The following is a 27,114-nucleotide window of genomic DNA, read 5'->3' on the forward strand; positions in this document are numbered from 1 at the left end:
GTGCATAATACCAAATGCTACCCATCTTTTGCATCCCTTGGACCTAGGTATATTTAAGCCCCTTAATAACAATGAGAAGAGGCACGTAAACCTCTCGACAAAAGGACACGTGGATAAACAAGACAATAGAATTGAAATTATCAATAGTGGTCCTTCAAAAGGGGTCTAGAAGATGTCTTTTTGTCAACATCTTTATATATCTTTAGGAAGACAACGCCCAAAGAGATATGTACAAATGCGTTAAGGAAAATTGGAAATTTCCCATGGAATCCCCAAAACATAGATTTTAGCAAGTAAACTGGCCTTGGACCTAATCAGGATGTAACTAGGCTTACAGAGAGTATAATTTTACCCAAATGTGCAGGAATAATTCTAAAAACGCAACAAATAGCAATCAGAGTCCAATAAATAATTCTAGAATTATAGGCCACCCACTTGAACAAAACAAAGTCAAAATAATAAAAGAACATCTAGAGAAAAGTATTGAGCAAGCTACAAAAAATATATTAAAATATATACCATATATACCAGTGAGTGATATCAACAAGCGACTGTCTTCAAGTATCAAAAGATATCTAGTTTATTTTAAAACTAATCTATTCAAATTTCCCGATGTGATTGAAACAGTCAATTTTCAAATTGACCTCATGGACCATCAATATTCAATAGCGATTGAGAAGACAATACGATCCTATAATGAAATTTTAAATCAGTTTATCAGTCAATACACTTACGTCTTTGCCCCCACAAACAATTTCCACTTATCAGCTATCACAATAGCAATTTAATCGGTATTTCCCAAAATTAGAAACACAAGAATAACAAATTTCTTCCCCATCCCTCTTGTTTGTATTTCACTTATATAGTTAAAATATTCTTAAAATTATTTTGGGTAACAATAGTAATGGTAGTATTAGGTTAAATTTCCCAACAAACAAATAACAAAAACTAGTTCCCACAGTCTTAATAGGATGACTGAATAATAAAATTATCCCAGATAATGGCAAAATAAATTATCGATACAGAATCCATCTCCATAGCCCACACAAAGGAAAATATCATGTACACCGCGGCCATATTGGTCATAGACGAACAAGGTAAAGAACTATTTGCAAAAATTGGGACCACAACTAAGATCTATGAAAGTTTAAACCACATACATACAAATACAGATTAAAGTTTGCCAATACCCCAAAACATTGTCCAGCTAGGTGAGACAGGAATTAAATATAGTAGTAGAAAAGGGAAAGTTTTGGCTCGTTTACAACTGATAATAAACAGACTACAACGTCAATACAATATTCTTTCTTGGTTTTGCAAAGGACCCTCACAAACTTGCCTTCTTTTGATAGACAAGTATTGGGCTCCCAAAATTTCCTACAAAATTGAAGCAAACCCCAATTGCATAAAATGTGAAGGAGTGCATCACCCCTTACTTGAGATTGGCTATTATAACCAATTCTTATATGACCCAACTTCCCCTAACTATACGTTAAAAAGATATAAAAATCTTTTAAAGCTTAAAAAGTCACGCCAAACCAAAAAGGATGCAAACAAAACTAAAGAACTATTAACTAAAAACCAAAGTAAACGAACAGAATTACAGAATAAGAACTTTTGAATGATCTTTTTGAAATTGTTGAATGATCTTTAATAGAAGCCGTAGCCAACTGAGATTATGAAACTCTTGAATCCATTCTACAAATCCCCCTTATAGTTAAGGATGATTTAATAATAGAGATAATGGTCCGACTCCCATTCTGTTACTTCTGACAAAAACAGTCAGAGAAAGTTTCCAGTATAAAGTAAATACGCATTATTAACTTTCGAAGTATTGGTAAACAGAGCCCCCAAAGAAGCTAACCTCTTAATCACAATCCTAATTGTTGAAGACCTAAGGCATATGTATGACGAAGAAGGTTTTGCCATAATTTAATCCTTGAAATTTCTATCAAAATTGGTAGAAAAGAATTAAAATTTGTAAGAAGAACAGAATTTGCTCCTTATTTTATACAAGAACTATGTGAGCCCAAATCGTGTTGAATCCGAATCAGGTCAAGCAGTATATTATTTTAATGAACAAGATTATGAGGAGCTGAAGAAAATAACAATTAGCCTATACCAAAACGACGAGTAATTTGGTTCGAAAATAATACAAGGTGTCGATATAACTGTCTACGGGAAAAAATCAACTGCATGAATTCCTTATTTTACCCTAGACAACTGATCATTAGCACAGTTCGTGTTAGCTCGAACCAATCAATATCAGCAGAATTGTGCAGAAAACAAATACGTCTAAATAAAGTAAACTTTGTTACTTTATTTTAAGGAATGTTGAACAACCTGAAGATTATGTTGAAAAGCCAAAAGATTATGTTGAAGATCATGTTGATAATGATGAAGACGATTATGAGCGAATATATAAAGATATGATGCGATTTCAAAAATCCTGCAACGACTATTATCAGAAATTTAGGGTAAACATTCTGTACGATTCTGTCATAGACGAGAGTTGGAAAATTTATTCATCCAATCAGAAACATTTTACTTAAAGGATTAAAGTTTTTCTGTCTATTCACTGAAGAAACATCAAAAAGCACTGGCAACTTTTTACGGAGTACTGAGTCTTCGCTAGGTAATTTGCTGCTACTTACGAGTCGTATGATCCACGTTTATTACTCCATATGATCTTGAATGCCTTGAACGGTAGAGGGCGATGGAGGTAAGTGATGCTGAACGCCAAAAACAATTCGTCAGTAGTGTTTGCAGACTGAACAGACTTAAAGTATGGTCACGATAAGTCAACCCTCATCATCTTATCACCAATGTATTTCCGGTCTGCTTTTTTGAAGTGAGATGCTCTTCTTGCTTTCTGGATCTGGCTTAAGCAAGCAATTGGCACAGCTTTTAGGTATCATTGCTTATCTCCGACATTTCAATTTCTGTTGCTACTCAATCTCAAATATTTTTACTTACCCATTTCCAAGTAGGCTCTCCCTTTTAGGATTTACTTGTTGATGCACCTCTGTCTTCTTCGATAGTGGATCCATTCATTTCTTTAAATTAAGACCAGCAGTGCTAAATCTAAAGGAGGAGGAGGAAGCTTGTCGAAATATCTGCATTTATCTTCTCTTTTTGTTTTAAAAAAAGCTCAAAATCACCCTCGTTTTCTACATTATATTTCCTCGTTTGTGTCAGGTATTTATATTTCCTATCAAACTATTGTATTTCCTTTAATTTGTGTTTATATTTCCTGTCATTTGTATATCCTATATCCTATGAAATTTGACACAAGTTTCAAAGTCCGCAAGAACAATATTAACACAAGTCCGCTGGTGTTGCACTCACCCTCGACGAGCAAAAGATTTCGCTCGGACGGCTCTGCTCAAGCCTGGTGCGCCGGTCCCGCCAAACTTCTTGTTATCAACGAAGGGAGGAAAGTTGGCGAACGTATCCAAAATTATGCAGAGGTTTCTGGGGAAGATTTTTCCGAACGGCATGAGACTGGGGGTTAGTTTCCCCATCCAAACAACCGTCCGCCGCCTCATCACGACAATAAATTGAAAGACAAGACACAAAACAAAGGAGCAGCGGGATATGATGCATGCCTATCTTTGTCACTCGGGTAAGTTTCGCTCATTCTACATAATTTTCATAATTTAAATTTCCTTTCCAGGTGAGCTCATCACTTAGCATAGTCAAATATTGATGTTGAAACTACTGTAAATTTGATTCAGGGAACAAGATGCCATTTCGTTGAGGTTCTTAGACACTCGTACTTCCTCCAGAAATGAATTAACTTGCAGGGCTGTTTTTCGTTAGAATGTCTACCTCTACTTCGTAAAAACTTTAAATTTAAGTGTCTAGTTCCTCCTGTAGGATTTTCCTAACCATTCTGTTTTTTTTTTCAGAAATAACTTCAAAGAAACACTACGAATTGTACGTCTTTCAGAGGATCGCCGCAAGCAGGAAGTTGCTGAAAAAATGTGCAGAAGAAGCCAAAAAATGTTCTGCTTCCGAAACCATTGGGAATTCCGGAGACGAAGAGGAGGACTCTAAGACTAATAAACGCCAATGCATGGACGAGGCTACGAGAAAAAGAGCGGTCAATGACGTAAGTTTTACTTTACACTTTATGATATAGATTTCTTAAACAGCCTTGTTTGACCCTTTTCTTTCTTTCAGGCTCTCAACTTGACTAAATATTAGTTGACACTTTTCTTTCTTTCCAGGCTCTCAACCGTGTTCTGACAATAAGCCCCATAAATACATCTGCTGAATTCAAGACAGCGACTCTGTCATTGATTAGATACTACAATCCCGACTTGACAAATCTGGGCCTACTGAAGTCGGTTTAGGTCCTCTAAAGCAGGGTACTTAGGCAGGTCCGACTTCAGGCGATCCTAAAATCAATCTCGGAGAAACGTGGTCTTGGCTCGGACGTTTTGGACGCCCTCACGGAAGAAAACTTCGATACAGCTGTTCGTCAACTAGACTACAAGGACACCCTGCCGTCTCTTGTACAGGTCTGGCAAAAATACAACAGGACTGTAACACAAATAGAAACTTTTGTTTGAAATGTTCGATTGAAAAAATACCAAAAATAACTTTTTGGGAATAATTTCAGCAGATGGATATTTTCCGGGGAGATATTTTCTGGGAGAAGGGCTATATGCCGGGAACATTACAGGAGCACAATTGAGAGTTAGTGAATGAATAAAATGGAAACATATGGGAAATAAATAAAATACGAAATTACTACTTTTGACACAGATTTTCCAAAAACTGTTAATACAAAGTGTTAATAACTTTTAATACAAAGTGCAGAATTTGCACAAAAACAAAAGTCTACATTTTAGAAAATAATAAAATTTTCAGTAATTTCCGTTTAATTCTGACTTTTTTTTTACTCTAGGTTTGGGGCAAAATGAATAATATATACATAATTTATATCATATATCAATATAGTAGAAAGAGATATAGTAGAAGATATTAAATATCTAATTCCAACAGTCTTGTTATGGAAGAGGAATTCCTACCTAACAATAATCAAGTCATCTTTAAGAAAAAAACAAAAACTTGATTTTTTCTAGTAATTTCTAGTAATTACTGCTACACTTCGAGAGTCTCAAATACCTGCTGTAACAAAGGCATTATACTATTTCAACTTCGTCTAATCGAGAACTTTGAGTAGAAGAAGAGTAAATTAAATGTGATGGACATTCTGTGTGACTTCTGATCTTCCATAATGCCGAGGCCATCAGTGGAATGTCTCAAAATTCATTGTCATTTAAAAAAAACTGAAGTATATATCCCCCAATCCCACCAAGCACAAAATGACCAAAAGGCCCTCCTTCACGACAGCTGATGTATACTTATGAATTCCAATATACAATTTTATGAAATAGTAAATCGGTTTACTTTAAAAAAAAGTTTCAAACCAAAAATTAAGTAACATTTTTCTTCAATAAAAGGGACATATCATTCTCGTTCCTCTATTATTCCAGTTCAGTTAGGAGATAAACCCCATTACAGGGGTTATTGAGATCTTTGAAAGCGAGTGTCTAGGACAGGTAAGAAAAGCTTCTTGGGATAAAATTAGAGCTAAAAAACATCCCCCTGGAAACCATTTTTAAGTTTCTATATCTACTCCTTCTGTAGTCTATTGAAATGCTTAAGAAATTGCACAAAGACAAAAGTCTACATTTTAGAAAATAATAAAACTTTCAGTGAATTCCGTTTAATTGTTTTTTTGTTGTTGTTTTTTTACTCTAGTTTTGGGGGCATAATGGATAAAAAACACATAATTTATATCACATATCAATATAGTAGAAAGAGAGGACAGTTAATCAATCATCATAAAAATGAATTTTACCCCTAGTCATATGGCTATTACTGATTATCGTTGGAAGTACGTACTATTTTGTTGCGTATTGCCATGGTGAACGATCTTCCAAATGGGCAGTAAATTTCCTAGGCGTTGCTGTATATTTTATTCTTTATTAAGTGAGCCCTGACAAAGATAATTGGCAATTTGACTATCTCCAGACTGGTAAGGCGTCAACAAGCCTTGTGCAAGACAATACTTACCCATGTGCCTATGCGTTTGTCTTTGGCGTCCTATCAGTAATGGCTCTGCAGATTGTGTTAGCCGTCGTCTCACCAGAAAGCCCTCCAGAAACTCCACGCTTTGGTGTATAATTTGTATTTATTGTTTTATTGATGAAAGCCAATAAAGGACCTAGAAAGGATTACGAAAAGGTTGATTCGATTATGGATGGCCAGAAGTGTTATACAAGCTTGAATTCATCAAAATTTACAAAAGAAAAAAAATATTAGGATATTGTGCATATTTCCAAATGCTACCCACCTTTTGCAGCCCTTGGACCTAGGTATATTTAAGCCCCTTAAGAACAATTGGAAGAGGCACGTAAACCTCTGGACAAAAGGACACGGGGATAAACACGGCAATAGAATTGAAATTAACAATAGTGGTCCAACGATAAGGATCTAGAAGATGTCTTTTTGTCAATATCTTCCATATATCTTTGGGGAGACAATGACCTCAATGAGATGTACAAATGCGTTTAGGAAAAGTGGAATTTTTCCCATGGAATCCCCAAAACACAGATTTTAGTAAGTTAACTGACCTTGGGTCAAATCAGGATGTAGCTAGGCCTACAGAGTGTAATTTTACCAGAATGTGCAAGAACAGGCCTAGAAAACACAACAAATAGCAACCAGGGTCCAATAAATAATTCTAGATTTACAGGCCAAACACTTGAACAAACCAAAATCAGAATAATAAAAGAACATTTAGAGAAAAGTATTGAGCAAGCTACAATACGGGACTTTGCTTCCAATGACGGACCGATTTAAATCGGTCCTACAGAAATAAGAGGTTTGTATTAACATTGGAGGTCCGTTGAAAAGGAGAATATGTAATAAGTACGGGCAACCTCAATGCACTTCTGTGCTTCAACAGGGCCACTAGCCCCACTAGCTATACCAGTGATTGATATCGACAAAACCATATCGTCATCAAATGAGACATTTGATTGAGGGATGTCTCCTGTACAAATCAATGAAGCACTGCAAGAGAATACCCCAACCTCACCCAATAAAACACCTTTGCAAAAAAAGTGTGCAGGAGTGTAAACCCCTCACGAATATAAGGGGTTTCACTTACCTTCGTGTGAAACCCCTTAAATTCGTGAGAAATCCCTTAATGGAAACATGATTGCAAATCAGTTTTTTTTTCCTTTGCAAGGTTTCTAGGACTGTAACACTAATAGAAACTTTTGTCTGAGCTAAAAAAAAAATATCCCTTTGGCAGCAAGTTTTAAGTTTCTACATCTACTCCTGTAGCCTATTAAAATGCTTAAAAAATTTCACAAAGACAAAACTCTACATTTTAGAATACTAAAAGAACATTTAGAGAAAAGTATAGAGCAAGCTATAATACAGAACCTTGTCTCCAATAACGGACCAATTTAGGCCGGTGCTACAGAAATGAGAAGTCTGTATAAATATTGAGGTCCGTTGAAAAGGAGTAACTTTCAGAAGTACGGGCAGCCTCAACGCACCTCTGTACTTCCACAGGGCCGCTAGCCCCACTAGCTATACCAGTGATTGATATCGACGAAACCACAACGACATTCGAAGAGACATTTGACAGATGGGTGTCTTCTGTCCAAATCAATGAAGCCCTTCAAAAGATTCCTCCAATCTCTTGCAAACACCTTTGCAAACCTCTTACCTTCGTGGGAAAGCCCTTACATTCGTGAGAAATTTTAAATAATTTCCATTTAATTCTGATTTTATTTTATTCTTACTCTAGGTTTAGGGAATATCGGAAAATAGACATATAATTTATATCATACATCGATATAGTTGAAAGAGAGGACGGTTAATCAGTCATCATAAAAATGAGTTTTCTACTCCTAATTTTCGTTTTTCCGTAATTTCCGTTTGATTCTGATTTTTGTTTTTGTTCTTTTGTTGTTGTTTTTTTACTCCAGATTTGGGGCATAATGGATAATAAACACATAATTTATATCATATATCGATATAGTAGAAAGAGAGGACGGTTAATCAATTATCGTAAAAAATCAATTTTCTACCCCTAGTCATATGGTTATTTCTGATCATCGTTGGCAGTGCGTACTGTTTAGTTGCGTACTGCCACAGTGAACGATCGGCCAAGTGGGTAATGACTTTCATAAGCGTTTATGTATATTTTATTCTTTCTAAGGTGAGCCCTGACGAAGATAATTGGCAATTTCACTATTCCCAGACTGGTGAGGCGTCAACAAGCCTTGTGCAAGACAATAACTGCCCATTTGCCTATGGGTTTGTCTTTGGCGTCCTTATTTCGTTACCCGTTGCCTCACCAGGAAGCCCTCCAGAAACTCCACGCTCTGGTGTTTAATTTTAATTTATTGTTTTATTGAAGAAAGCCAAGAATGGGCCTAAAAAGATTTATGAAAAGGTCGTTTTGACTATGGATGGCCACAAGAGTCATTCATGCTTGAAGTAATCAAAATTTGCAAAAGAAAATAAAATATTAGGCTATTGTGCATATTACCAAATGCTACCCACGTTTCGCAGCCCCTGGACCTAGGTATATTTAAGAACCTTAAGAACAATTGGAAGAGGCACGTAAACCTCTGGACCAAAGGACACGTGTATCAAAATGGGAAAAGAATTAAAATTATCTATAGTGGTCCGCCGAAAGGGGTCTAGAAGATGTCTTTTTGTCAACATCTTCCATATATCTTTAGGAACACAATGACCTAAGAGATATGTACATATGCGTTGAGGAAAAGTGGAAGTTTTCCATGGAATCCCCAAAACATAGATTTTAGCGGGTTAACTTGGGCCTACTTTTGATATAAACTTTTCTAAAACTGTTAATACAAAGTGAATGCAGAGAAATTCAATTGAAAAACATGGGAAGTTAGTTTGTTTTTCTTCTCTAAACAAATATTTTCTTCCTTATTCAGCATCACCATGCAGTGTTCGTCGCAGTGTAAAACACGACCAGCGCAGCAGCAAATTCAATGGAGGTACTGCATGGTCTGAACTCAAAACTATTTGACTGCCATGGCCGACTCTTAGTCAAATTAGATTATGTTTCCTGTCCCTGGAATATGATTTCCTGAAAGTCCTAAAAAGTATAGTTCGAAGAGTTTGATTAATACAGAGGAGGGGTTGAAAAATATCCCCTTTGAAGTCATTTTTAAGTTTCTATATCTACTTCCTATGTAGCCTATTGAAATGCTTAAGAAATTGCACAAAGACAAAACTCTACATTTGAGAAAATAATAAAATTTTCAGTTATTTCCGTTTAATTCTGATTTTTTTTTTACTCTAGGTTTGGGGCATAATGAATAATATATACATAATTTATATCATATATCAATATAGTAGAAACAGAGGACGGTTAATCAATCATAATAAAAATGAATTTTCTACCCCTATTCATATGATTATTATTGATCATCGTTGGCAGTGCGTACTGTTTTGTTGCGTACTACCACGGTGAACGATCTGCCAAGTGAGTAATGACTGTCATAAGCATTGCTGTATGTTTTATTCTTTATAAAGTGAACCCTGACGAAGATAATTGGCAATTTCACTATTCCCAGACTGGTGAGAAGTCCAAAAGCCTTGTTCAAAACAATACTTGCCGATGTACCTATGGGTTTGTCTTTGGCGTCCTTTGAGTTATGGGACTACTGATTTTATTAGCCGTCGCCTCACCCAGGAGCCCTCCAGTAACTCCAAGATCTTGTATTTAATTTTTGTTTATTGTTTTATTGATAAAAGCCAATAAAGGGCCTAAGAAGAGTTATGAAAAGGTCGTTTTGACTATATATGGCCACAAGAGTCATACATCCTTGAAGTCATCAGAATTTGCAAAAGAAAAACAATATTAAGCTATTGTGCATAATACCAAATGCCACCCACTTTTTGCAGGCCTTGAATCTAGGTATATCTAAGCCCCTTAAGAACAATTGGAAGAGGCACACAAACCTCTGGACAAAAGGACAGGTGGATAAACACGGCAACAGACTTGAAATTATCAATAGTGGTACACCGAAAAGGGTCTAGAAAATATCTTTTTGTCAACATCTTTAACATATCTTTAGGAAGACAATGCCCTAAGAGATATGTACAAATGCCTTAAGGAAAATTGGACTTTTCCCATGGAATCCCCCAAACATAGATTTTAGTAACTTAAATGACTTTGGGCAAAAACAGGATGTAGTTAGGCCTAGAGAGAGTATAATTTTAACAAAATGTGCAGGAAAAGGCCTAAAAAACACAACAAATAGTAACCAGAGTCGAAAAAATAATTCTAAAATTTTAGGCCAGCCACTTGAAAAAAAACAAAATCTAAATAATAAAAGAACATTTAGAGAAAAGTATAGAGCAAGCTATAATACAGAACTTTGTCTCCAGTGATGGAACAATTCGGACCAGTGCTACAGAAATGACAAGTCTGTATAGATATTGGAGGTCCGTTGAAAAGAAGTATGTGTCAAAAGTACGGGCAGCCTCGACGCACCTCTGTACTATTACAGGGCCGCTAACCCCAATAGCAGTAATAATGATTGGTATCGACGAAACCACATCGTCATTCAAAAGCAATTGGACATTAAGAACAATTGGAAGAGGCACGTAAACCTCAGGACAAAAGGACACGTGGATGAACATGGTAATAGAGTTGAAAGTATCTATAGTGGTCCGCCGAAAGGGGTCTAGAAGATGTCTTTTTGTCAATATCTTCTGTACATCTTTGTAAAGACAATGATCTCGGAGAGATGTAAAAATGCGTTTAGGAAAAGTGGAATTTTTCAATAGAATCCCGAAAATATAGATTTTAGTAGGTTAACTGACCTTGGGCCTACTTTTCATGTAAACTTTCCTATAACTGTTAATACAAAGTGAACACAAAAATAGACGCTTTTGTTTGAAATGTTCGATGGAAAAAAAATACCAAAAGTGACTATTTGGGAATAATTTCCCCAGATGGATATTTTACGGAGAGATGATTTTTCGGGGAAGGAGTATTTTCCGGGGGGCATTACACAAGCACAATTGAGAGTTAGTGAATGATTCAAATGGGAACATATGGGAAATAAATAAAATGGAAAATGACTACTTTCGATGCATACTTTCCTAAAACTGTTGATAGTGAGTGTTAATAGAAAGTGGATACATAGTGTTAATAACTACCTACAGAGTGTCTACAGTTTAGAAAATAATAGAATTTTTAGTAAATTCCGTTTAATTCTGTTTTTGTTTTTTTTACTCTAGGTTTGGGGAATAAACTGATAATAAATAAATAATTTATATCATATATCAATATCGTAGAAAGAGAAAACGGTTAATCAGTCATCATAAAAATAAATGTTCTACGCCTACTCATATGGATATTATTGATCATCGTTAGCAGTGCGTACTGTTTTGTTGCGTACTGCCACGGTGAACGATCTGCCAAGATAATGACTTTCATTAGCGTTGCTGTGTGTTTTATTCCTTATAAAGTGAGCCCTGACTAAGATAGTAGGCAAATTCAACATTCCCAGACTGGCAAGGCGTCAACCAGCCTTGTAAAAGACAATACTTGCCCATGTGCAGATGGGTTTGTCTTTGGCGTCCATTCAGTTAAGGGACTGCTGATTTCGTTACCCTTCGCCTCATCTGGAAGCCCTCCAGAAACTCCACGCTCTGGTGTTTAATTTTTATTTATTGTTTTATTGAAGCCAACTTCTTCCGTAAATTAAAAAAAAAGTATATATATAATATATATATATATATATATATATATATATATATATATATATATATATAAGAAAAAAAAAGAGGATAGTTTTTCTTTGGCGTCCTTTCAGTTAAGGGACTATTTCGTTATCCTTCTCCTCACCTGGAAGGCCTACAGAAACTCCACGCTCCATTATATATATATATATATATATATATATATATATATATATATACCTGTTGTAGCACAGTGGATTGGTGCTCTGCTTGGCAATACGGGGCCCAGGGTTCGATCCCCGCCGCAGCAAGGTTGGGCAACAAGCTTGCTATTTGTTCCTGTAAAAACACCCAGTAATTGAAACGTCGATTCGACACCCTATGCGCCAGCAATGGCTCTGGAGGATCTGTATCCTATTATATATTTTTGTTAATAACAGCGTTTCAATTTTGATGCTTTTATTGTGCTTATGTAAAGTATAAAAAGCTGAATAAGTAATTAACAAAAGTGAAAAGAAAAAGATTTTTAAAGTGTTTGTTTAAGTGTATTTTAGTGTTTAAAAGTTGTGTATTTGGTTTTTAACCGTGTTTTACTTGATTTTGTGTGTAGATAGTAAAGATTAGTGTAGTTAACATGTCTGATGTGCCACCTTATGATGATACAATAGAATTTAGAGACAAAGTGCCATATTTATCTATCTTGGATGAATATGATGAAGAATTTAAAACCAATGATGCTTATAAGGAGGGGAGGGCCGTATTGGTAACTTTGGAAAACAATGATCCGGAAAGTCAGGAGTATAAAGACGCTAATAAAAAACATAAAGAATTGAATACTAGAATAGAACAGGACAATAAACAAAGATATGAGCTCATACGTGCTCAGGGTTATAATCCAGTTACATTCACAGCTGACGAAATGATGGCAGATCTTATTGCTAAAACCGCTGTTAATTCAAGTCCTGCAAAGCCACAAGTGTCAAATCCGAGACCTACTATAGACATATCATCATCAAGAGCTAGGGGAGTATCAGCTGATAAGTGGGGGGTTAAAAATTATGAAAAAGATGTAGAGGAATTTAGGAAGAAAGTGGGCATTGAAACATTTGATGGAATCAAGACATTAAAACACAAGCAAGTGATTTGAAGATTGAAAAATACGATGAAGATGCACCTGATCCAGAAGATGTTAGAGAATTAATGTACCTTTTTGAACTCTTTAACGGCCAAATACCTATTCTCACGAAAGAGTAACCATAGGGCCTTTGCGTAGGAAAGAATATCTAGTAATACCACCAGATTATATAGTACCCGAAATTGCACCATTTTACGTAATGACACAGTCAGCTAGGGATTTACTTGATGTGCGACAATTCTTTCAGATAGCATATTTGAACACACAAGTTTTCAAAGATGACCTTAAAAACGGTGGTAGAGACATTGCCACTGGCTTCCATAAGGGCCTTCATCGTTCAAGACGATTGGCTTGACCCTGAAGAACTTAATGAAGTTAGAAGGGCTGAACAAACAGAAATGCCTAAGAAAGATGATATAAAAGAGTCCAAAAAGAGGATCACCAACAAAAAGGATGATAACAGTGGGATAAATCCGGATCTTGTCGTAGTGATATAGCAAAATGTTCCAAAGTTGCTAAGCTTATACCAATGGCGGCTGAATTGGTTTTTCGTACAAGAGGCCATCATTACATTAATGAGCTAATGGACGAGTATAAACAGGTATATACAAATATACTAAAAGCTTGTTTAGCCGGTGATGTATTTGATTTCTTTCCACCAGCATACTTGTTTCACAAACTTGCACATTTCGTTTCAGTCAAACGTGCGTATGAGGTAATACAGGCAAGCAAAGCTAGCACCATTTCTGAAGTTCCCCGTGTTATAGAGATTAGGGCTGACTCAACACCTGCAGGCACAGCTGTAGTTTGTTCTTCATGTGCTGTCCTAAGACAAATGAAGAACAAATATTGGTATCAGGAACTGTTTGATCTTTGTAAATCAGATATCATTAAAATTGAAGCAATGGACTTGTTGATAAAACAAAATCCAAGAAAGTAGGACATCAATCATGTTGCTTATAGATGTCCCAGATTATCGCCCGCCGAATTGATACAGCTTGAAGATGCTAAAAAGTCAGCTGCTAATTGGTCACCTATTATTCAAGAATATATCAATGCAAATATGGATACATCAAGAGGTGCTACGAAATCGTCTTTAGTAGGGATTAAAGCGATTGCCAAATATGCTCAAACTGACTCAGGCACACCTCGTGCTATGACTTATTTCTTCAAGCGTTCTCTTTCATCTGCTGGTAAAGCCCTTAATCTTACTGATATTATGGGGAGAAGGACTAGGCCGTCGTCAAACATGGAGGATATGGATTAGACGCAGATACAGGTTGTTTGATCGGTATCCTTAATATCTGGGAAATTTTTGTGTTTTCTTGTGTTTTGTCTGTTTTTTACTTGATTGATGTAATTGAGATAGTTTAGTTGTCATATTGTATACACGAGACTAGTAGTACAACTGGTAAAATCGAATGAAATCGAAAATAATTAGTAGATATACTCGAGTGCTTTAATAAACAAAAAAATAGAGAATTTGAGAATTTAAAGTGCCGAGACCCTATAGGCAAGTGTATTCTCCTGATGAGCCCTTGTGTTGGGTTGTTGCCTCTGAATTATTTGTCTTTATTGTTTCTATTGTTTGGTAAATGACGACTTATACTTATTGACGACATGACTGCCTGTCCATGGATTATTCTTTCTGGTTGATTGTGTTTGGCTATGCTGTTTGGCCTATGTGATTGTATGGATGAGTCGGGTTAAGGCCTCATTCAAGTGCTGGTCTATATTAATCACTAATTTAGGAAAACAGTCTTCCTTTTCTCCTTCTGTCTCCTTTTTTTTAATGTGTTTGTGCTGTTGCATTGGTGATTCCTTTTTTCATAATATATATATATATATATATATATATATATATATATATATATATATATATATATATATATATATATATATATATATATATATATATATATATATATATATATATATATATATATATATATATATATATATATATATATATATATATATATATATATATATATATATATATAATATATATATATATATATATATATATATATATATATATATATATATATATATATATATATATATATATATATATATATATATATATATATATATATATATATATATATATATATATATATTATATATATATATATATATATATATATATATATATATATATATATATATATATATATATATATATATATATATATATATATATAATATATATATATATATATATATATATATATATATATATATATATATATAAATTACAAAACTGTTTTTACAGGCCTGAGCTTGAAAATAGGCTCAATCTTTTATCTGATTTGAGATTTGCTATAAAAAAAAATTCATGAGACTATTTTTATAATAAAATTGGTCGAAAATTTACGAATTTTTCTCTGTTTACCGTATTTTGTTACATCAATATCTAATTCCCAAAAAACTATAGTTTCTTCCTAAGTGGTATTTCAGCAGATTCATTGATGTCTTTATCACTGGAACAGTTTTTTTTTGTTCTTGGAATTAATTAGCTTTTTAATATTTAACTTTTAATGGAAAACAAATATTTTGCACCGAGATTTTGTAAATGAAAATATCGGACTTTCAACCAAGTAACAAAAAGCTGAGGAAGATAACACTTAAAAAAAAACATGAAAAAAGGCGTTTCCCCTAGTTTTTTGTATTTGAAATATTGACAAATTCAATTCTCAAATAGAAAGAGAAATTAATTTTTCATACAAAATGAATCAAAACTCAGCTACTTTTTAAATGGCAAGGATTTTCAGAAAAGGTATCAGTCAATTTAATCTATAATAGATTTAATTAATATGCATTATTATGTGTTTATCATCCATTTTGTCCAAAAACTAGAGTAACTGAAAATCAAACTGAAACCGAAATCACGGAAAAATTAATTTTCCTCTCTTTTCTTTAATCATATACCTCCTGAGATTTCTGCATCATCATGAAATAAGTTGCTGTCACGATTTCTTCTAATATATAAATCTGATATCCATATTAACAATAAGTACTTATATCTTATAGCCACTGCACCTAAGAAGTGAAGTTAGGTTAATCCTAATGCAACAATTTTTACTTCAGAATATTCCGAATAATTGCAGCTAACACTTTTTTATGCAGATCCACTATACTTTAATCCCCCCTCCGTCTTATGTGCAAATATATATCACAAATTATATATTTTCCAGCTATTCTCGCAATGCACCTCCCTTGTTTCAAACTGTGTAACTGTAAGTTGAATCAACTGTGACGAAACAAAAATTGAAAAGAAACAAGTTAGGGAGAGAAAACGCATTGAAAATTAAAGGGAGGGGGAATAGCTCCCACTACGTCATGAAATTGCTATTTAAAGATGGAGCGTATACCTTAACCCATAAAAGGAAGTCGAATGTCCCAAACTACTCTGTAAATGTTCGGAATATTGTATAAAACTAAGTTAGGTCATTTATTAGGCCCACAAGAAAATATTCTTTTTAACCTACTTACAGCAAAAGACCCTTTTCTAACTATTTTGGTATTGAAAGAAGCCAATAGCTGAACAAATTCAAGATCAACTGATAAGTGTCAGAAAATGTTAAATCTATTCAAAGAAGAGTCTTGCGAAAAATTTTCCAAGAAGATGAAGTTCCATTTTTTTCTTCTCAAATACATTTAGTTTAGAAGAACTTAAGCAGGAGAGGTAACTTTTGCCTCTGTTTTCAAAAAAATGCAGTGCAAAACGTTTTCATGGATAATAATTCTCTCAAAAGATCCTCCTTAAGCAGACCTGATCCATCATGGACCGTCAATCAGGCGGTTCTTATCTTATTTTTCAACTTCAAAATACGAAATCAAAATGCCCTTATATCAGTCAAAATATTAACAAAATATCCAACTAATTTACTGCTTGTTGTTTATAAATATTCGCTAAGCTCCTCCTTTTTCAGCTTTAATTGGCCTTTTTTTGAATTTTCCAGTCTAATCTGTTTTAATTTTCATGACATGCTATGGCCCGTGTATGTTTATATATGTTTTTTTATCTTTTATTTAACTGTTATCTTTTTTTTTATATTTTGCTAAAACTACGGTGTATTCTTTTGTTAATTTTGAATGTATAAGCATTTTTAAACCTTTTTTATGGTTTTAACTTCTAACCTTTTTAAACTTTTCTATTTTCAGTGTTGACCCCAAAATACGAGTTAAGCTCAGCCAGGTTTGTGATAGTTATTTAGAAAATGATAGATCTTATCTAGATGAGGTTTGCATTTATTTAAAAATTTATGTTTTGCAATGAATAATTTTTAATATTTAAAAATTTGACCTATAAGTTACAGAACTATGCTTCAACTAATCGATTACTGAACAGTTTAAACTAAAGTTTCTGAGACCCTCCCTCCCCGAAATGTTTTTCTGATTTGTAAAAAGGTAAAAATGAATACAAGCAGATTTTTATGGATTTTTTAGTTTGTTTTCTGTACCCCCGTATTTTTCTATCCCGCTCCCCCTCTCCCCTCCAAGAAAATCCTTTCATAAAAATCCCCACTTTTTAGGTTATGAATCTGGTTAGGTTATGACTAGGATGACCCTTGTTAGGTTATGAATAGGATGAGCCTGATAGGACTTATCAACATTAGTTTCCCCTCGAAACGGGTGAAAACATACCGAAACAAATATGGTACCGAGTCGTCAAGCAGAAAAAACCAAACATCCCTAAGGTTTTCGAAAATCGGGTTAATATTCTGGCCCCCCTTACACAGACCGTAACGAAGACTCACGAAACGCCACATGAACTCTTAATTGGGCAGAACCTACCTAACAAAAAGGTGACAGTAAACAGGCCATTAGTTTCTGTTTAATTTTCAGAAGCGTATAATTATGAATGTAAGGAGTGTGGATGAAGCAATCAGGTCAATTGATGCTATATGTAATAATAAATATAAAATTAATAAAACTTTAAGGGGAAATTTTACACTGGGTGGGAGGGATGGGCCATAATTCCTACAAAAAGTTGCTATTTGGAAATATGCATTTTTGCATGCTTCCCAGGATATAATTTTTGCCATGGATACAATTTTAAGAGAAAGTTTTACACTGGAAGAGGTTGAACTTGGGCAAAATTCTTAAGCAAGATTTTGATGGATACGAAATTTAAATAGATAAAATTTTAAGGGGAAATTTTACACTGGGTGGGAGGGATGGGCCATAATTCCTACAAAAAGTTGACTTCACAAAAGTTGTTATTTGGAAATATACATTTTTGCATGCTTCCCTGGATATAATTTTTGCCATGGATACAATTATAAGGAAAATTTTACACTGGAAGAGGTTGAAATTGGGCAAAATTCCTAAGCAAGATTTTCATGGATACAAAATTTAAATAGATAAAATTTTAAGGGGAAATTTTAAACTGGGTGGGAGGGATGGGCTATAATTCTTGAAACAAGTTGACTCCACAAGAGTTGTTATTTGGAAAAATGCATTTTTGCATGCTTCCCTGGATATAAGTTTTGCCATGGATACAATTTTAAGGGAAAATTTTACACTGGAAGAGGTGGAAATTGGGCATAATTCCTAAGCAAGATTTTCATGGATACAAAATTTAAATAGATAAAAGTTTAAGGGGAAATTTTACACTGGATGGAGGGGGGATGGGCCATAATTCCTAAGAAAATTTCCCAAAATAGGCCCACATTTATGCATAAAAATAAATTTTTAAGATAAAATTTTAAGGGGAAATTCCTAAGCAAATTTTCGTGAAAATTGAGGGGGGACCTCTCCAAAATGTCAAAATATTTAAGAATGAACAGGTTTTCACACTTTCAAGTGGAAATTTTATACTATGCATTGACATTTTGCTTATATAATGTTATTTATGCTATTTATGACATCATACAAGACAAGGCTTTTTGGGGGATAAAATTTTAAGGGGAAATTTTACCATTTTGGGCCATAATTCCTAAGAGAATTTTCTAAATTAACAGGTTTTAACGCTTTTTCGACAAAAAGTTGACTCCAAAAAAGTTGTTATTAGGAAATATGCATTTTTGCCTACTACCCTGGATACAATTTTTGAATTTAAAGACACTATTTTGAATTCCTAAGCATAAAAAGGAAACTGAAACGCTTCCTTTTTTAGATTACCAGAGAAATTGAAGCCATTATTCGTGAAGAATCCTCGATAACGACCATGCCTGCCCCTGGAATAACCTTGACTGCCCCTGAAACACACCCGGCCTCTTTGATCGCACCTGAAAATGACTCTAGGAATCCTTCCATGACCCTTGCTGTTTCGAAGGATGTAAAAGGGAAGAAGCCAAGGAATTTTTTCACTATTTGCCAATTTTGCCACAGGTCCTTATACAAATTGGACAAGCACTTTTTGGCGAAGAAAGGAACCTGTAGCAAGAATCCCAATGGAGAACTTTGGTCAGTCAAAGAAGCGAAGGAAATGCACGAATTGGCAAAGGATGAGCTTGCAGAGAGGTCGCAGAACAAGTCATATTTTTTGGCGTCGCAAGTGAGCAGCTTGGTGGAAGGAACAAAAACATTGCACGGTTTCTGCAAGGCTTTGTCGGCCTTGACCGGAATATACTTTGACCCTCTAAATCTACCGGACCGCGCACTTTCATTCGATGACACCAGGCCAGTGACTCTACCTGCCCCCGGACCAGCCACTCCTGGAAACACATGCACACACACACACACACACAAACACACAAACGCACACAGCACATCTGGCAGGGCCATCAACATCGGCACTACCACAGCAATCGTCACCTGTCTTGGAAACAGATCTTTTCTCCGGTAAACCATCAAGGGTGTCCTCTCAATTCCGCCAGAGAAGAATCTCGGAAGATTCAGAACCTGATGATGTGGTGGATAGCGACGAGAAGGGAAGCCTCTACGCTCCACAGAGCCCAAAGCACAAATCTTCATAGTCGGAGGAAGAAAAATCAGAGCTGCGATGTCAATACTACAAGAAGGAATGGAGTTAAACATCTGATGTCAGGAAAAAGATGCAAAAGCACGGGCTGTAGGACATCTACACCCGAAATGTCAAAACAGCAGAGGAGGCGAAGAAGATGGCCTACGAAATCGAGTTGATGAGCAAATTTGAGAAATGGTCGGCGCAATGAGGCAATGGGAGTACCAAAAAGTATAGGAATCCTTTTGGGTGCGCCCGAAAGATCGTGTACTTTATATTTGAGGGCACAAAGTATAATTGGAAGAATTTCCACTCTGCCGAAAGAGTGGAGCTGTTCTTTTCAAAGCTTGCGGACTGTTGGACGCAAGGGAGTAGCAGAAACAGATACGCTCAGAGTTACTACAGGTTTGTCAAATTTATCACATCCCGTGGTAGTGAAGCACCGCCAGAGCTGAACATAGCCCACGTCAACTCTGTTATGTCGGCGAAGCAAAAATCACTGACGACGGCGGAGATGAGGCACAGAGAACTCCAGTGGACTTTCGATCCGAACTCTTTCAGGTGGACCGAACTCAGGAGGACTACAAGAACCTGAAAGCTGGCATGGAGAAGTTTATGGCTCCTGTGATCAAGCGTCTATCAAGAAATCGGCTAGTGGAAGAGGACCACATAAACCTCACTGCGTACCTCTGCTTTTTGGTTTCCTTTATGTTTGGACACCGGCCAGGAGTTCCGGAGAATATGACGGTGAAGGAGTTTCTGAACAGGCGGTTTGTGGAGGAAGAGAATATGTTCGTCATACTCGTTGAAAAACATAAGACCGCTAGCATGAAGTCCGCTGGGGTTACACTCAGTGTCCGCAAAGAAGTCATTTTTAGGAATTACCTATCGTTCGTTCGACCTGCTTTAATAAAGCCAGACAAGCCAGAACCAGAAAACTTCCTTTTATCCATGTTGGGACTCAAGATACTAAACACAAGCGGAACATTGCGGAGGTTCCTACATAAAGTCCCAGAATGCATGAGGCCGGGTGTTCGCGTTCCGACTCAAACCACGATACGCCACCTAATCGCGACTATTAACAGGAATGCGACTCACCTGTCAAAGGAGGAGAGAGATATGATGTTTGACTACCTGTGCCATTGTGGTAAGTTTTTTTCATTGTACATAATTAGGGCTGATCTTTCGTTAGAATGTCTACCACTAGTTCTTAAAAACTTGAAATCTAAGTGTCTATTTCCTTGTCACTTGGCTAAATTTTGCTCATTCTACATAATTATACTTGTCTATTGTTACAATTTATATCTATATATTGCAAAAACATTAAGTCTAAGTGTCTATTAAATATAAATGTCTATTTCCTCATGTGAGATTTGGGAGGACCTATCCAAAATGTCAATAAATATCCCAATTAACTGGTTTTTACGCTTTTTTGACAAAAAATTGACTCCAAAATGTCAATATATTTGTAAACAAACAGATTTTCACGCTCTTTCTACACGATTTTCGTGAAATTTGGGGGGACCTATGAAAAATGTCAATAATTTTCCAATTAACAGGTTTTCAGGCATGTCGTTTGCTAGAATCTATACCTCTATATTGTAAATATATTAAATCTAAGTGTATATTAAATCTAATTGTCTAATTCCTCATGTAGGATTTTCTTAACCTTTTTTTTTAGAAACTACATCAAAGAATCGGTACGAAGCTTATGAGTTTCGCCGGATTGCTGCAAGCAGAACCATCATGGAAAAGTGTACACAAGGAGCTAAAAAATGTTCTGCTTCGGAAACAATTGGGGACACGGACGACGAAGACGTTGCTTCATGCATGGATGAGGCAACCGGACGACCAAGGCAGTAAGTTTACCATTAAATTATGTGATATAGATTTCTTAAACAGTCTTCAGCATTTTATATAATCCTTAAGTAATCCTTTTTAATAATCCTTTAATAAGCTTTTAAGTGATCCCTTTCTTTTCTTTTTAAGGCTTTCAACTAAACTAAGTATTAATTGAGCCTTTTCTTTCTTTCCAGCCTTTCAACTTTTATATAATCCTTAAGTAATCCCTTTTAATAATCCTTTAATAAGCTTTTAAGTAATTCTTTTCTTTTCAGGCTTTCAACTAAACTAAGTATTAATTGACCCTTTTCTTTCTTTCCAGGCTCTCAACCGTGTTCTGAAGGAAAAGCTAAAAGATGGAAGGGCCGAGTTGAAGACGGCTTCCCTGAAATTAATAAGAATAATCAATCCGGAGCTAGCCCAGAGCCTCGAAAAAGGAGCTGGACAAGGCGTTTATGCCACACTGCCCTTCTACAAAAACCAAGTAGTGGTTGAGTACCACGGGAGAAGGATGGCTACCATCGAGGCAAACCGACTCCTTCAGTCACTACTTGGAGAGGATGATGGAAGCAATTATTTTTTGACAGTGGACCAAGATGTCACGATAGACGCAAGAGAAAAGGTTTGCACTTGCCATCCCCATCACGGCTTCCCTGAAATTAATAAGAATAATCAATCCGGAGCTAAAAAGCACACCCATATTGAAGTCTGGCAAGGATCTCTACAGGAAGCAGCTCAAACAGGTTCGAGCTGAGGAGATCCTTAGAAAAATCTCGGAGAAGCGTGGAATAGGAGCAGATCTCACTGAGGCCCTCACAGAAGAAGCCTTACAGATGGCAATTCGTCGGCTAGGATACCAAGACACCGTGCCGTCTCTGGAGCTGGTCCAGCAGACTTACAGCAGATTGAGGATCCCGAAACTCTTTCCTTCTGAGCCCTTGGTAGACGAATATCCGACCACATGTGTCCTTAATCAGTCCTGGCCGGGAATGACCGTAGCCCAGAGCCTCGACAAAGGAGCTGGACAAGGCGTTTATGCCACACTGCCCTTCTGCAAAAACCAAGTAGTGGTTGAGTACCACGGGAGAAGGATGGCTACCATCGAGGCAAACCGACTCCTTCAGTCACTACTTGGAGAGGATGATGGAAGCAATTATTTTTTGACAGTGGACCAAGATGTCACGATAGACGCAAGAGAAAAGGTTTGCACTTGCCATCCCCATCAGCAATGTTTTGGACGCCTTGTTAACCATAAGGCGAATGAGGATGGCCCGAATCTGAAGTGTAAGGCGTTGGTGGTAGATGGTTTGAAAATACCTTTTCTCGTTGCGACACGAGACATCACGGCGGGAGAAGAGTTGTGCTTCGACTACGGAGTCATGCCTGGCCATTTCAATGAGGGCTATGAGCAGATATGAGTTCCTCCTACCCGAGAAGTCCGGGAAGCGAAAGAGATCAGCCTTGATGGAGTTAGCAATGGACGAGACACAAGAAGAAGTAAGGAGTGAGGAGCCTCAAATGGACGCGCACATAAGCACACACACAGCCACAGACACAGAGCCACAGACTCATACACACAGACACACACTCACATACAATGGAGATGTCAGAAGAAGCACGCAGTTCACCTTTGAAACAGACACCTTGGTGGGACATGAAGCTGAACCAAAATCTGCAGCGATGGAAGGAAATGCAGGAAGATTTTAGCAGCGATGAATCAATTTCCAGCCAAGACCTTTCAGTGGTTTTTCAGCAAGTGGCAGGAAGCAGTGGCAAGAAGCCAAAGAAGACCAAACAATTGAAGAATGAAGAATGTAGCCAAGCTTTTGAGGCTGTGGCAAAGCGACTCTCTGCCACTCAGGAAAAAAAGAAGAAAAGGGAGAAAAGAAACAAGAAGAGCAAAGAAGACGAGTGGCAAGTCACTAATACACAATAGTTTTTTTTTAATAATTGTTTTTATAATAGTTTTTTGTTATTCAATTGCTGTCAGTGATTGTTCAACAAGACGACTGGTAAGTCGCTAAACTACAATAGTTTTTTTTAATAATAGTTTAATAATTAATAATAGTATAATATAGTAATATAGTATAATATAGTAATATATTAATAATAGTAATAATAGTAATAATTAATATTAGTTTAATAATAGTTAATAATAGTTTAATAGTTTTTGTTATTTTAACACACAGACATTACATGACACAATACACATAATAATACACATTACATGACACAGAGGATGAGGCCTACTGGGGGGAACCTCTTTAAAAAAGACGCGCCACTAGCCTTCACCTCTTAGGTGGTGTGGAACAAAGGCTTCTTTTCCAGGTTTCATTTTCAAATCTCTTAAGATATTTGCCTGTACAGCAGTGGAGCCAGTTAACATTGGTGCTAATTAACAGAATGTACTACATTGGCAATTCAAGAAACTTTATAAGTGGCATGAAGACTAGTTGATTTCAATTTTTATTTAATTATGTTTAGTGGGGTGGCCAGTTTTGGTACTCCATTATTTTTGTAAGGACAGATCCCCCGCCCTAAGAAGGGGAAACCGAATAAACATGTCTAATAGCGTGTAATGTGTGGCTGTTTGTGTATGCATGTGTTGCTGTGTGTGTGTGCATGTGTGGCTGTGAGGCTGACTGTATATGTCTATGTGGCTTTGTGTGTGTGTATGGGTGTGTGTGTGCATGTGTGGCTCTGAGGCTGAGTGTATAGGTCTATGTGGCTGTGTGTGTGTGTGTGTTTCAGTACATTTATCTGTGTGTGATTTGTTTGCATGCTAGGATATGTGTGTTAGTTTTGTGTGTTGGTTGTGCGTGTTAGTTTGTGCGTGTGCATGTGTGGCTGTGTGTATGTGTGTGTACATATGTGGCTGTGAGGCTGAGCGTATATGTCTATGTGGCTTTGTGAGTGTGTGTATGTGTGCGTGTCTGTGTGTCCATGTTTGGCTATGAGGCTGAGTGTGTAGGTCTATGTGTCTGTGTGTGCGTATGTGTGTGTGTGCGTCTGTGTTTCAGTACATTTATCTGGGTGTGTTTTGTTTGCATGTTAGGATATGTGTGTTAGTTGTGCGTGTTAGTGTGTGTGTGCATGTGTGGCTGTGAGGCTGAGCGTATATGTCTATGTGGCTTTGTGTGTGCATATTTGGCTATGAGGCTGAGTGTGTAGGTCTATGTGGCTGTTTGTGTGTGTATGTGTGTGTGTGTTGAGCCCTTTGGGATATTTTTTGTTTATAAATGGATGGATATTAGTAATAAAAGGAACTTGAACTTGAACTTGTGTGTGTGTGTGTTTCAGTACATTTATCTGTGTGTTTTGTTTGCATGTTAGGATATGTGTGTTAGTTTTGTGTGTTAGTGTGTGTGTGTGCATGCGTGGCTGTGAGGTTGATTGTGTATTTCTATATGGCTGTGTGTATATATATGTGTGTGTACATGTGCATGTGTGGCTTAGAGGCTGATTATGTAGGTCTATGTTGCTGTGTGTACGTGTATGTGTGTGTGTGTGTCGGTATGTGTGGGTGCGTTTTTGTGTGTTTCAGTACATTTATCTGTGTGTTTTGTTTGCATGTTAGGATATGTGTGTTAGTTGTGTGTGTGTTAGTTGTGCGTTATAGTATCTGTGTGTTTTTGCATGTGTGGCTGTGTATGTGCATGTGTGGCTGTGTGTTTTTGCATGTGTGGCTGTGAGGCTGGGTGTGTAGGTCTATGTGGCTGTGATTTTGAAAGCTTTTTCTTCAGTATAGATTGGCAGCTACTAAGCGGAACAGCAGTAGCTGCAAGTACAAAATACATGCTACTCCACATCTTAGAATTAGACAAGGAATCGTTGTGCAAGTAGGTTCCAAGCATGGTTGACATTTACTCATACCCATCCCAAGCAAAGAATAATATAAATAACCATGTCGGTGTCAGTACAAAACAGAATACTTTTCTTAAACCACAAGATCAGGAAAAAACAGAGAGAGCAGAAATAAAAAACAACAGGATAGAAAATCTCGACTCTACTCCAAATTAAAATACCAGACACAATTCGTATGTGGTCTCCAATGTATGACACCAGCTGATGTCATAACTGAATGAATAACTGAAAAGTTATTCTCCGAAAAAACAAAATGGCAAAAGAAACCTTCCAGTTCTCCCCAAGAATGTGTGAAAAGTGTCAAAGAAAGAAACGAGAAAGACGCTTGAGCTTACAGGCTAAAGAAAATAATCCAGAATCAAGATCTTGCAGTAGTTTGAAACATGGACAACAAAATATGCAACTCTTGAAGAAGAGTTGAGATCTCTTAATGCAATTAATGCTTAAATAGTCAAGCTTGTCTACTTACTCCAAAAGTGTATCAATGGCTTTTATGATTATTTTCTGCAGATTTCAAAAATTCGAAATCTGAAACCGTTGAATCCTCAGAAGAATTAAACTTGCGCATAATAAATTGGAAAGATTCATTCACAGGATAAAATGCCAAAATTGATTCTTTAGAAAATGAACCAAACACTAGTCCAACAACAACTACGGACTATGCAAGCAAACGCTGTTTGCTTAAGTGAGATACTTAATGTGGAGTGCCTCAGCGTCATCTATCTAGCTGTGAACACTTAAAAATATCGAAATCCTTAATGATTTTAAATGTACCTGCAATAAGTTGTGGGTGACAGAAAGAAGGTACCTAGATTTTCGAACATTTTAAGTTTGAAGCTGCTTTTTTTGGAGCCAGATTCCTGAATTTAAGCAGAAATCTTACTATTTTCCGTTTTAGCACATGAAATGAAGTCTGAAATTGAAGTCTGAATGAAGTCTGAACTCAAGGATTGAACATCAGGAGCAACGATTACAAGAACTAGAAGTTAAAGACCGTAGTCTTAATCTTGTTGTTCACGGTTTAAGGAAAAAAAGTGGCGAAAGCATTGAGTAAAATCTTCAGGATTTACTCAGAAGTTCTCTGGTGATTAGAGACAATATTCACAATACTAGATTACTCAGAGTCAAGCAAAGTGTCAGTGTTTCTGTTTGTGGGAATGCCAAGAAACCTAGTTCACTGCCTGTTGTCTTCTCTTGCAGCAAGGAGTCGGACATTCGGACATTCTTACTATAATGAAATCAGTGGGTAAACTAAAAGGTTCAGTTTACCCACTCAGTTCAGTTCACAAAGGCTGCGTATTTACACTGATTTTGTTCCCAATCTAAATGCATTTAGGGCCCAGCTCCTTGCCAAAGCTAAGGCTTTAAAGGACTCCAAAAAATACACGTATGTACAAGTAAGGCAAATTGGCACTGTAGAATATCGCAACGCATCAAATGAGCAGTGGTCGGACATTGATGACAGTGACTAATCTAATAATCATTGTGTGGGCTAATGAAGGTTTTTTTTCAAGATTGCCCAACGTTTAACTATGTTTCTTACGAGATTTGTTTTCATTTTGTTTCATTTACGTATTTTGGCTTATCC

At 36.2% G+C, this 27,114-nt stretch overlaps 1 long non-coding RNA gene across 1 annotated transcript in view; it reads right to left on the bottom strand.

Annotated features, from left to right (window-relative positions):
- Window positions 1–566: 566 nt before the first annotated feature.
- Window positions 567–27,114, bottom strand: part of LOC136042811 (uncharacterized) — a 39,369-nt gene continuing 12,821 nt past the window's right edge. Inside the window, exons 2-3 of the long non-coding RNA XR_010621441.1 lie at window positions 6,091–6,241; window positions 567–691 (exon numbers count right to left, since the gene is read on the bottom strand). This is a non-coding gene — a long non-coding RNA (uncharacterized LOC136042811). The remainder of the gene's footprint in view (window positions 692–6,090; window positions 6,242–27,114) is intronic.

The sequence above is a fragment of the Artemia franciscana genome, unplaced genomic scaffold (assembly GCF_032884065.1).
Source record: "Artemia franciscana unplaced genomic scaffold, ASM3288406v1 Scaffold_209, whole genome shotgun sequence".
NCBI classification, from domain to species: domain Eukaryota; kingdom Metazoa; phylum Arthropoda; class Branchiopoda; order Anostraca; family Artemiidae; genus Artemia; species Artemia franciscana.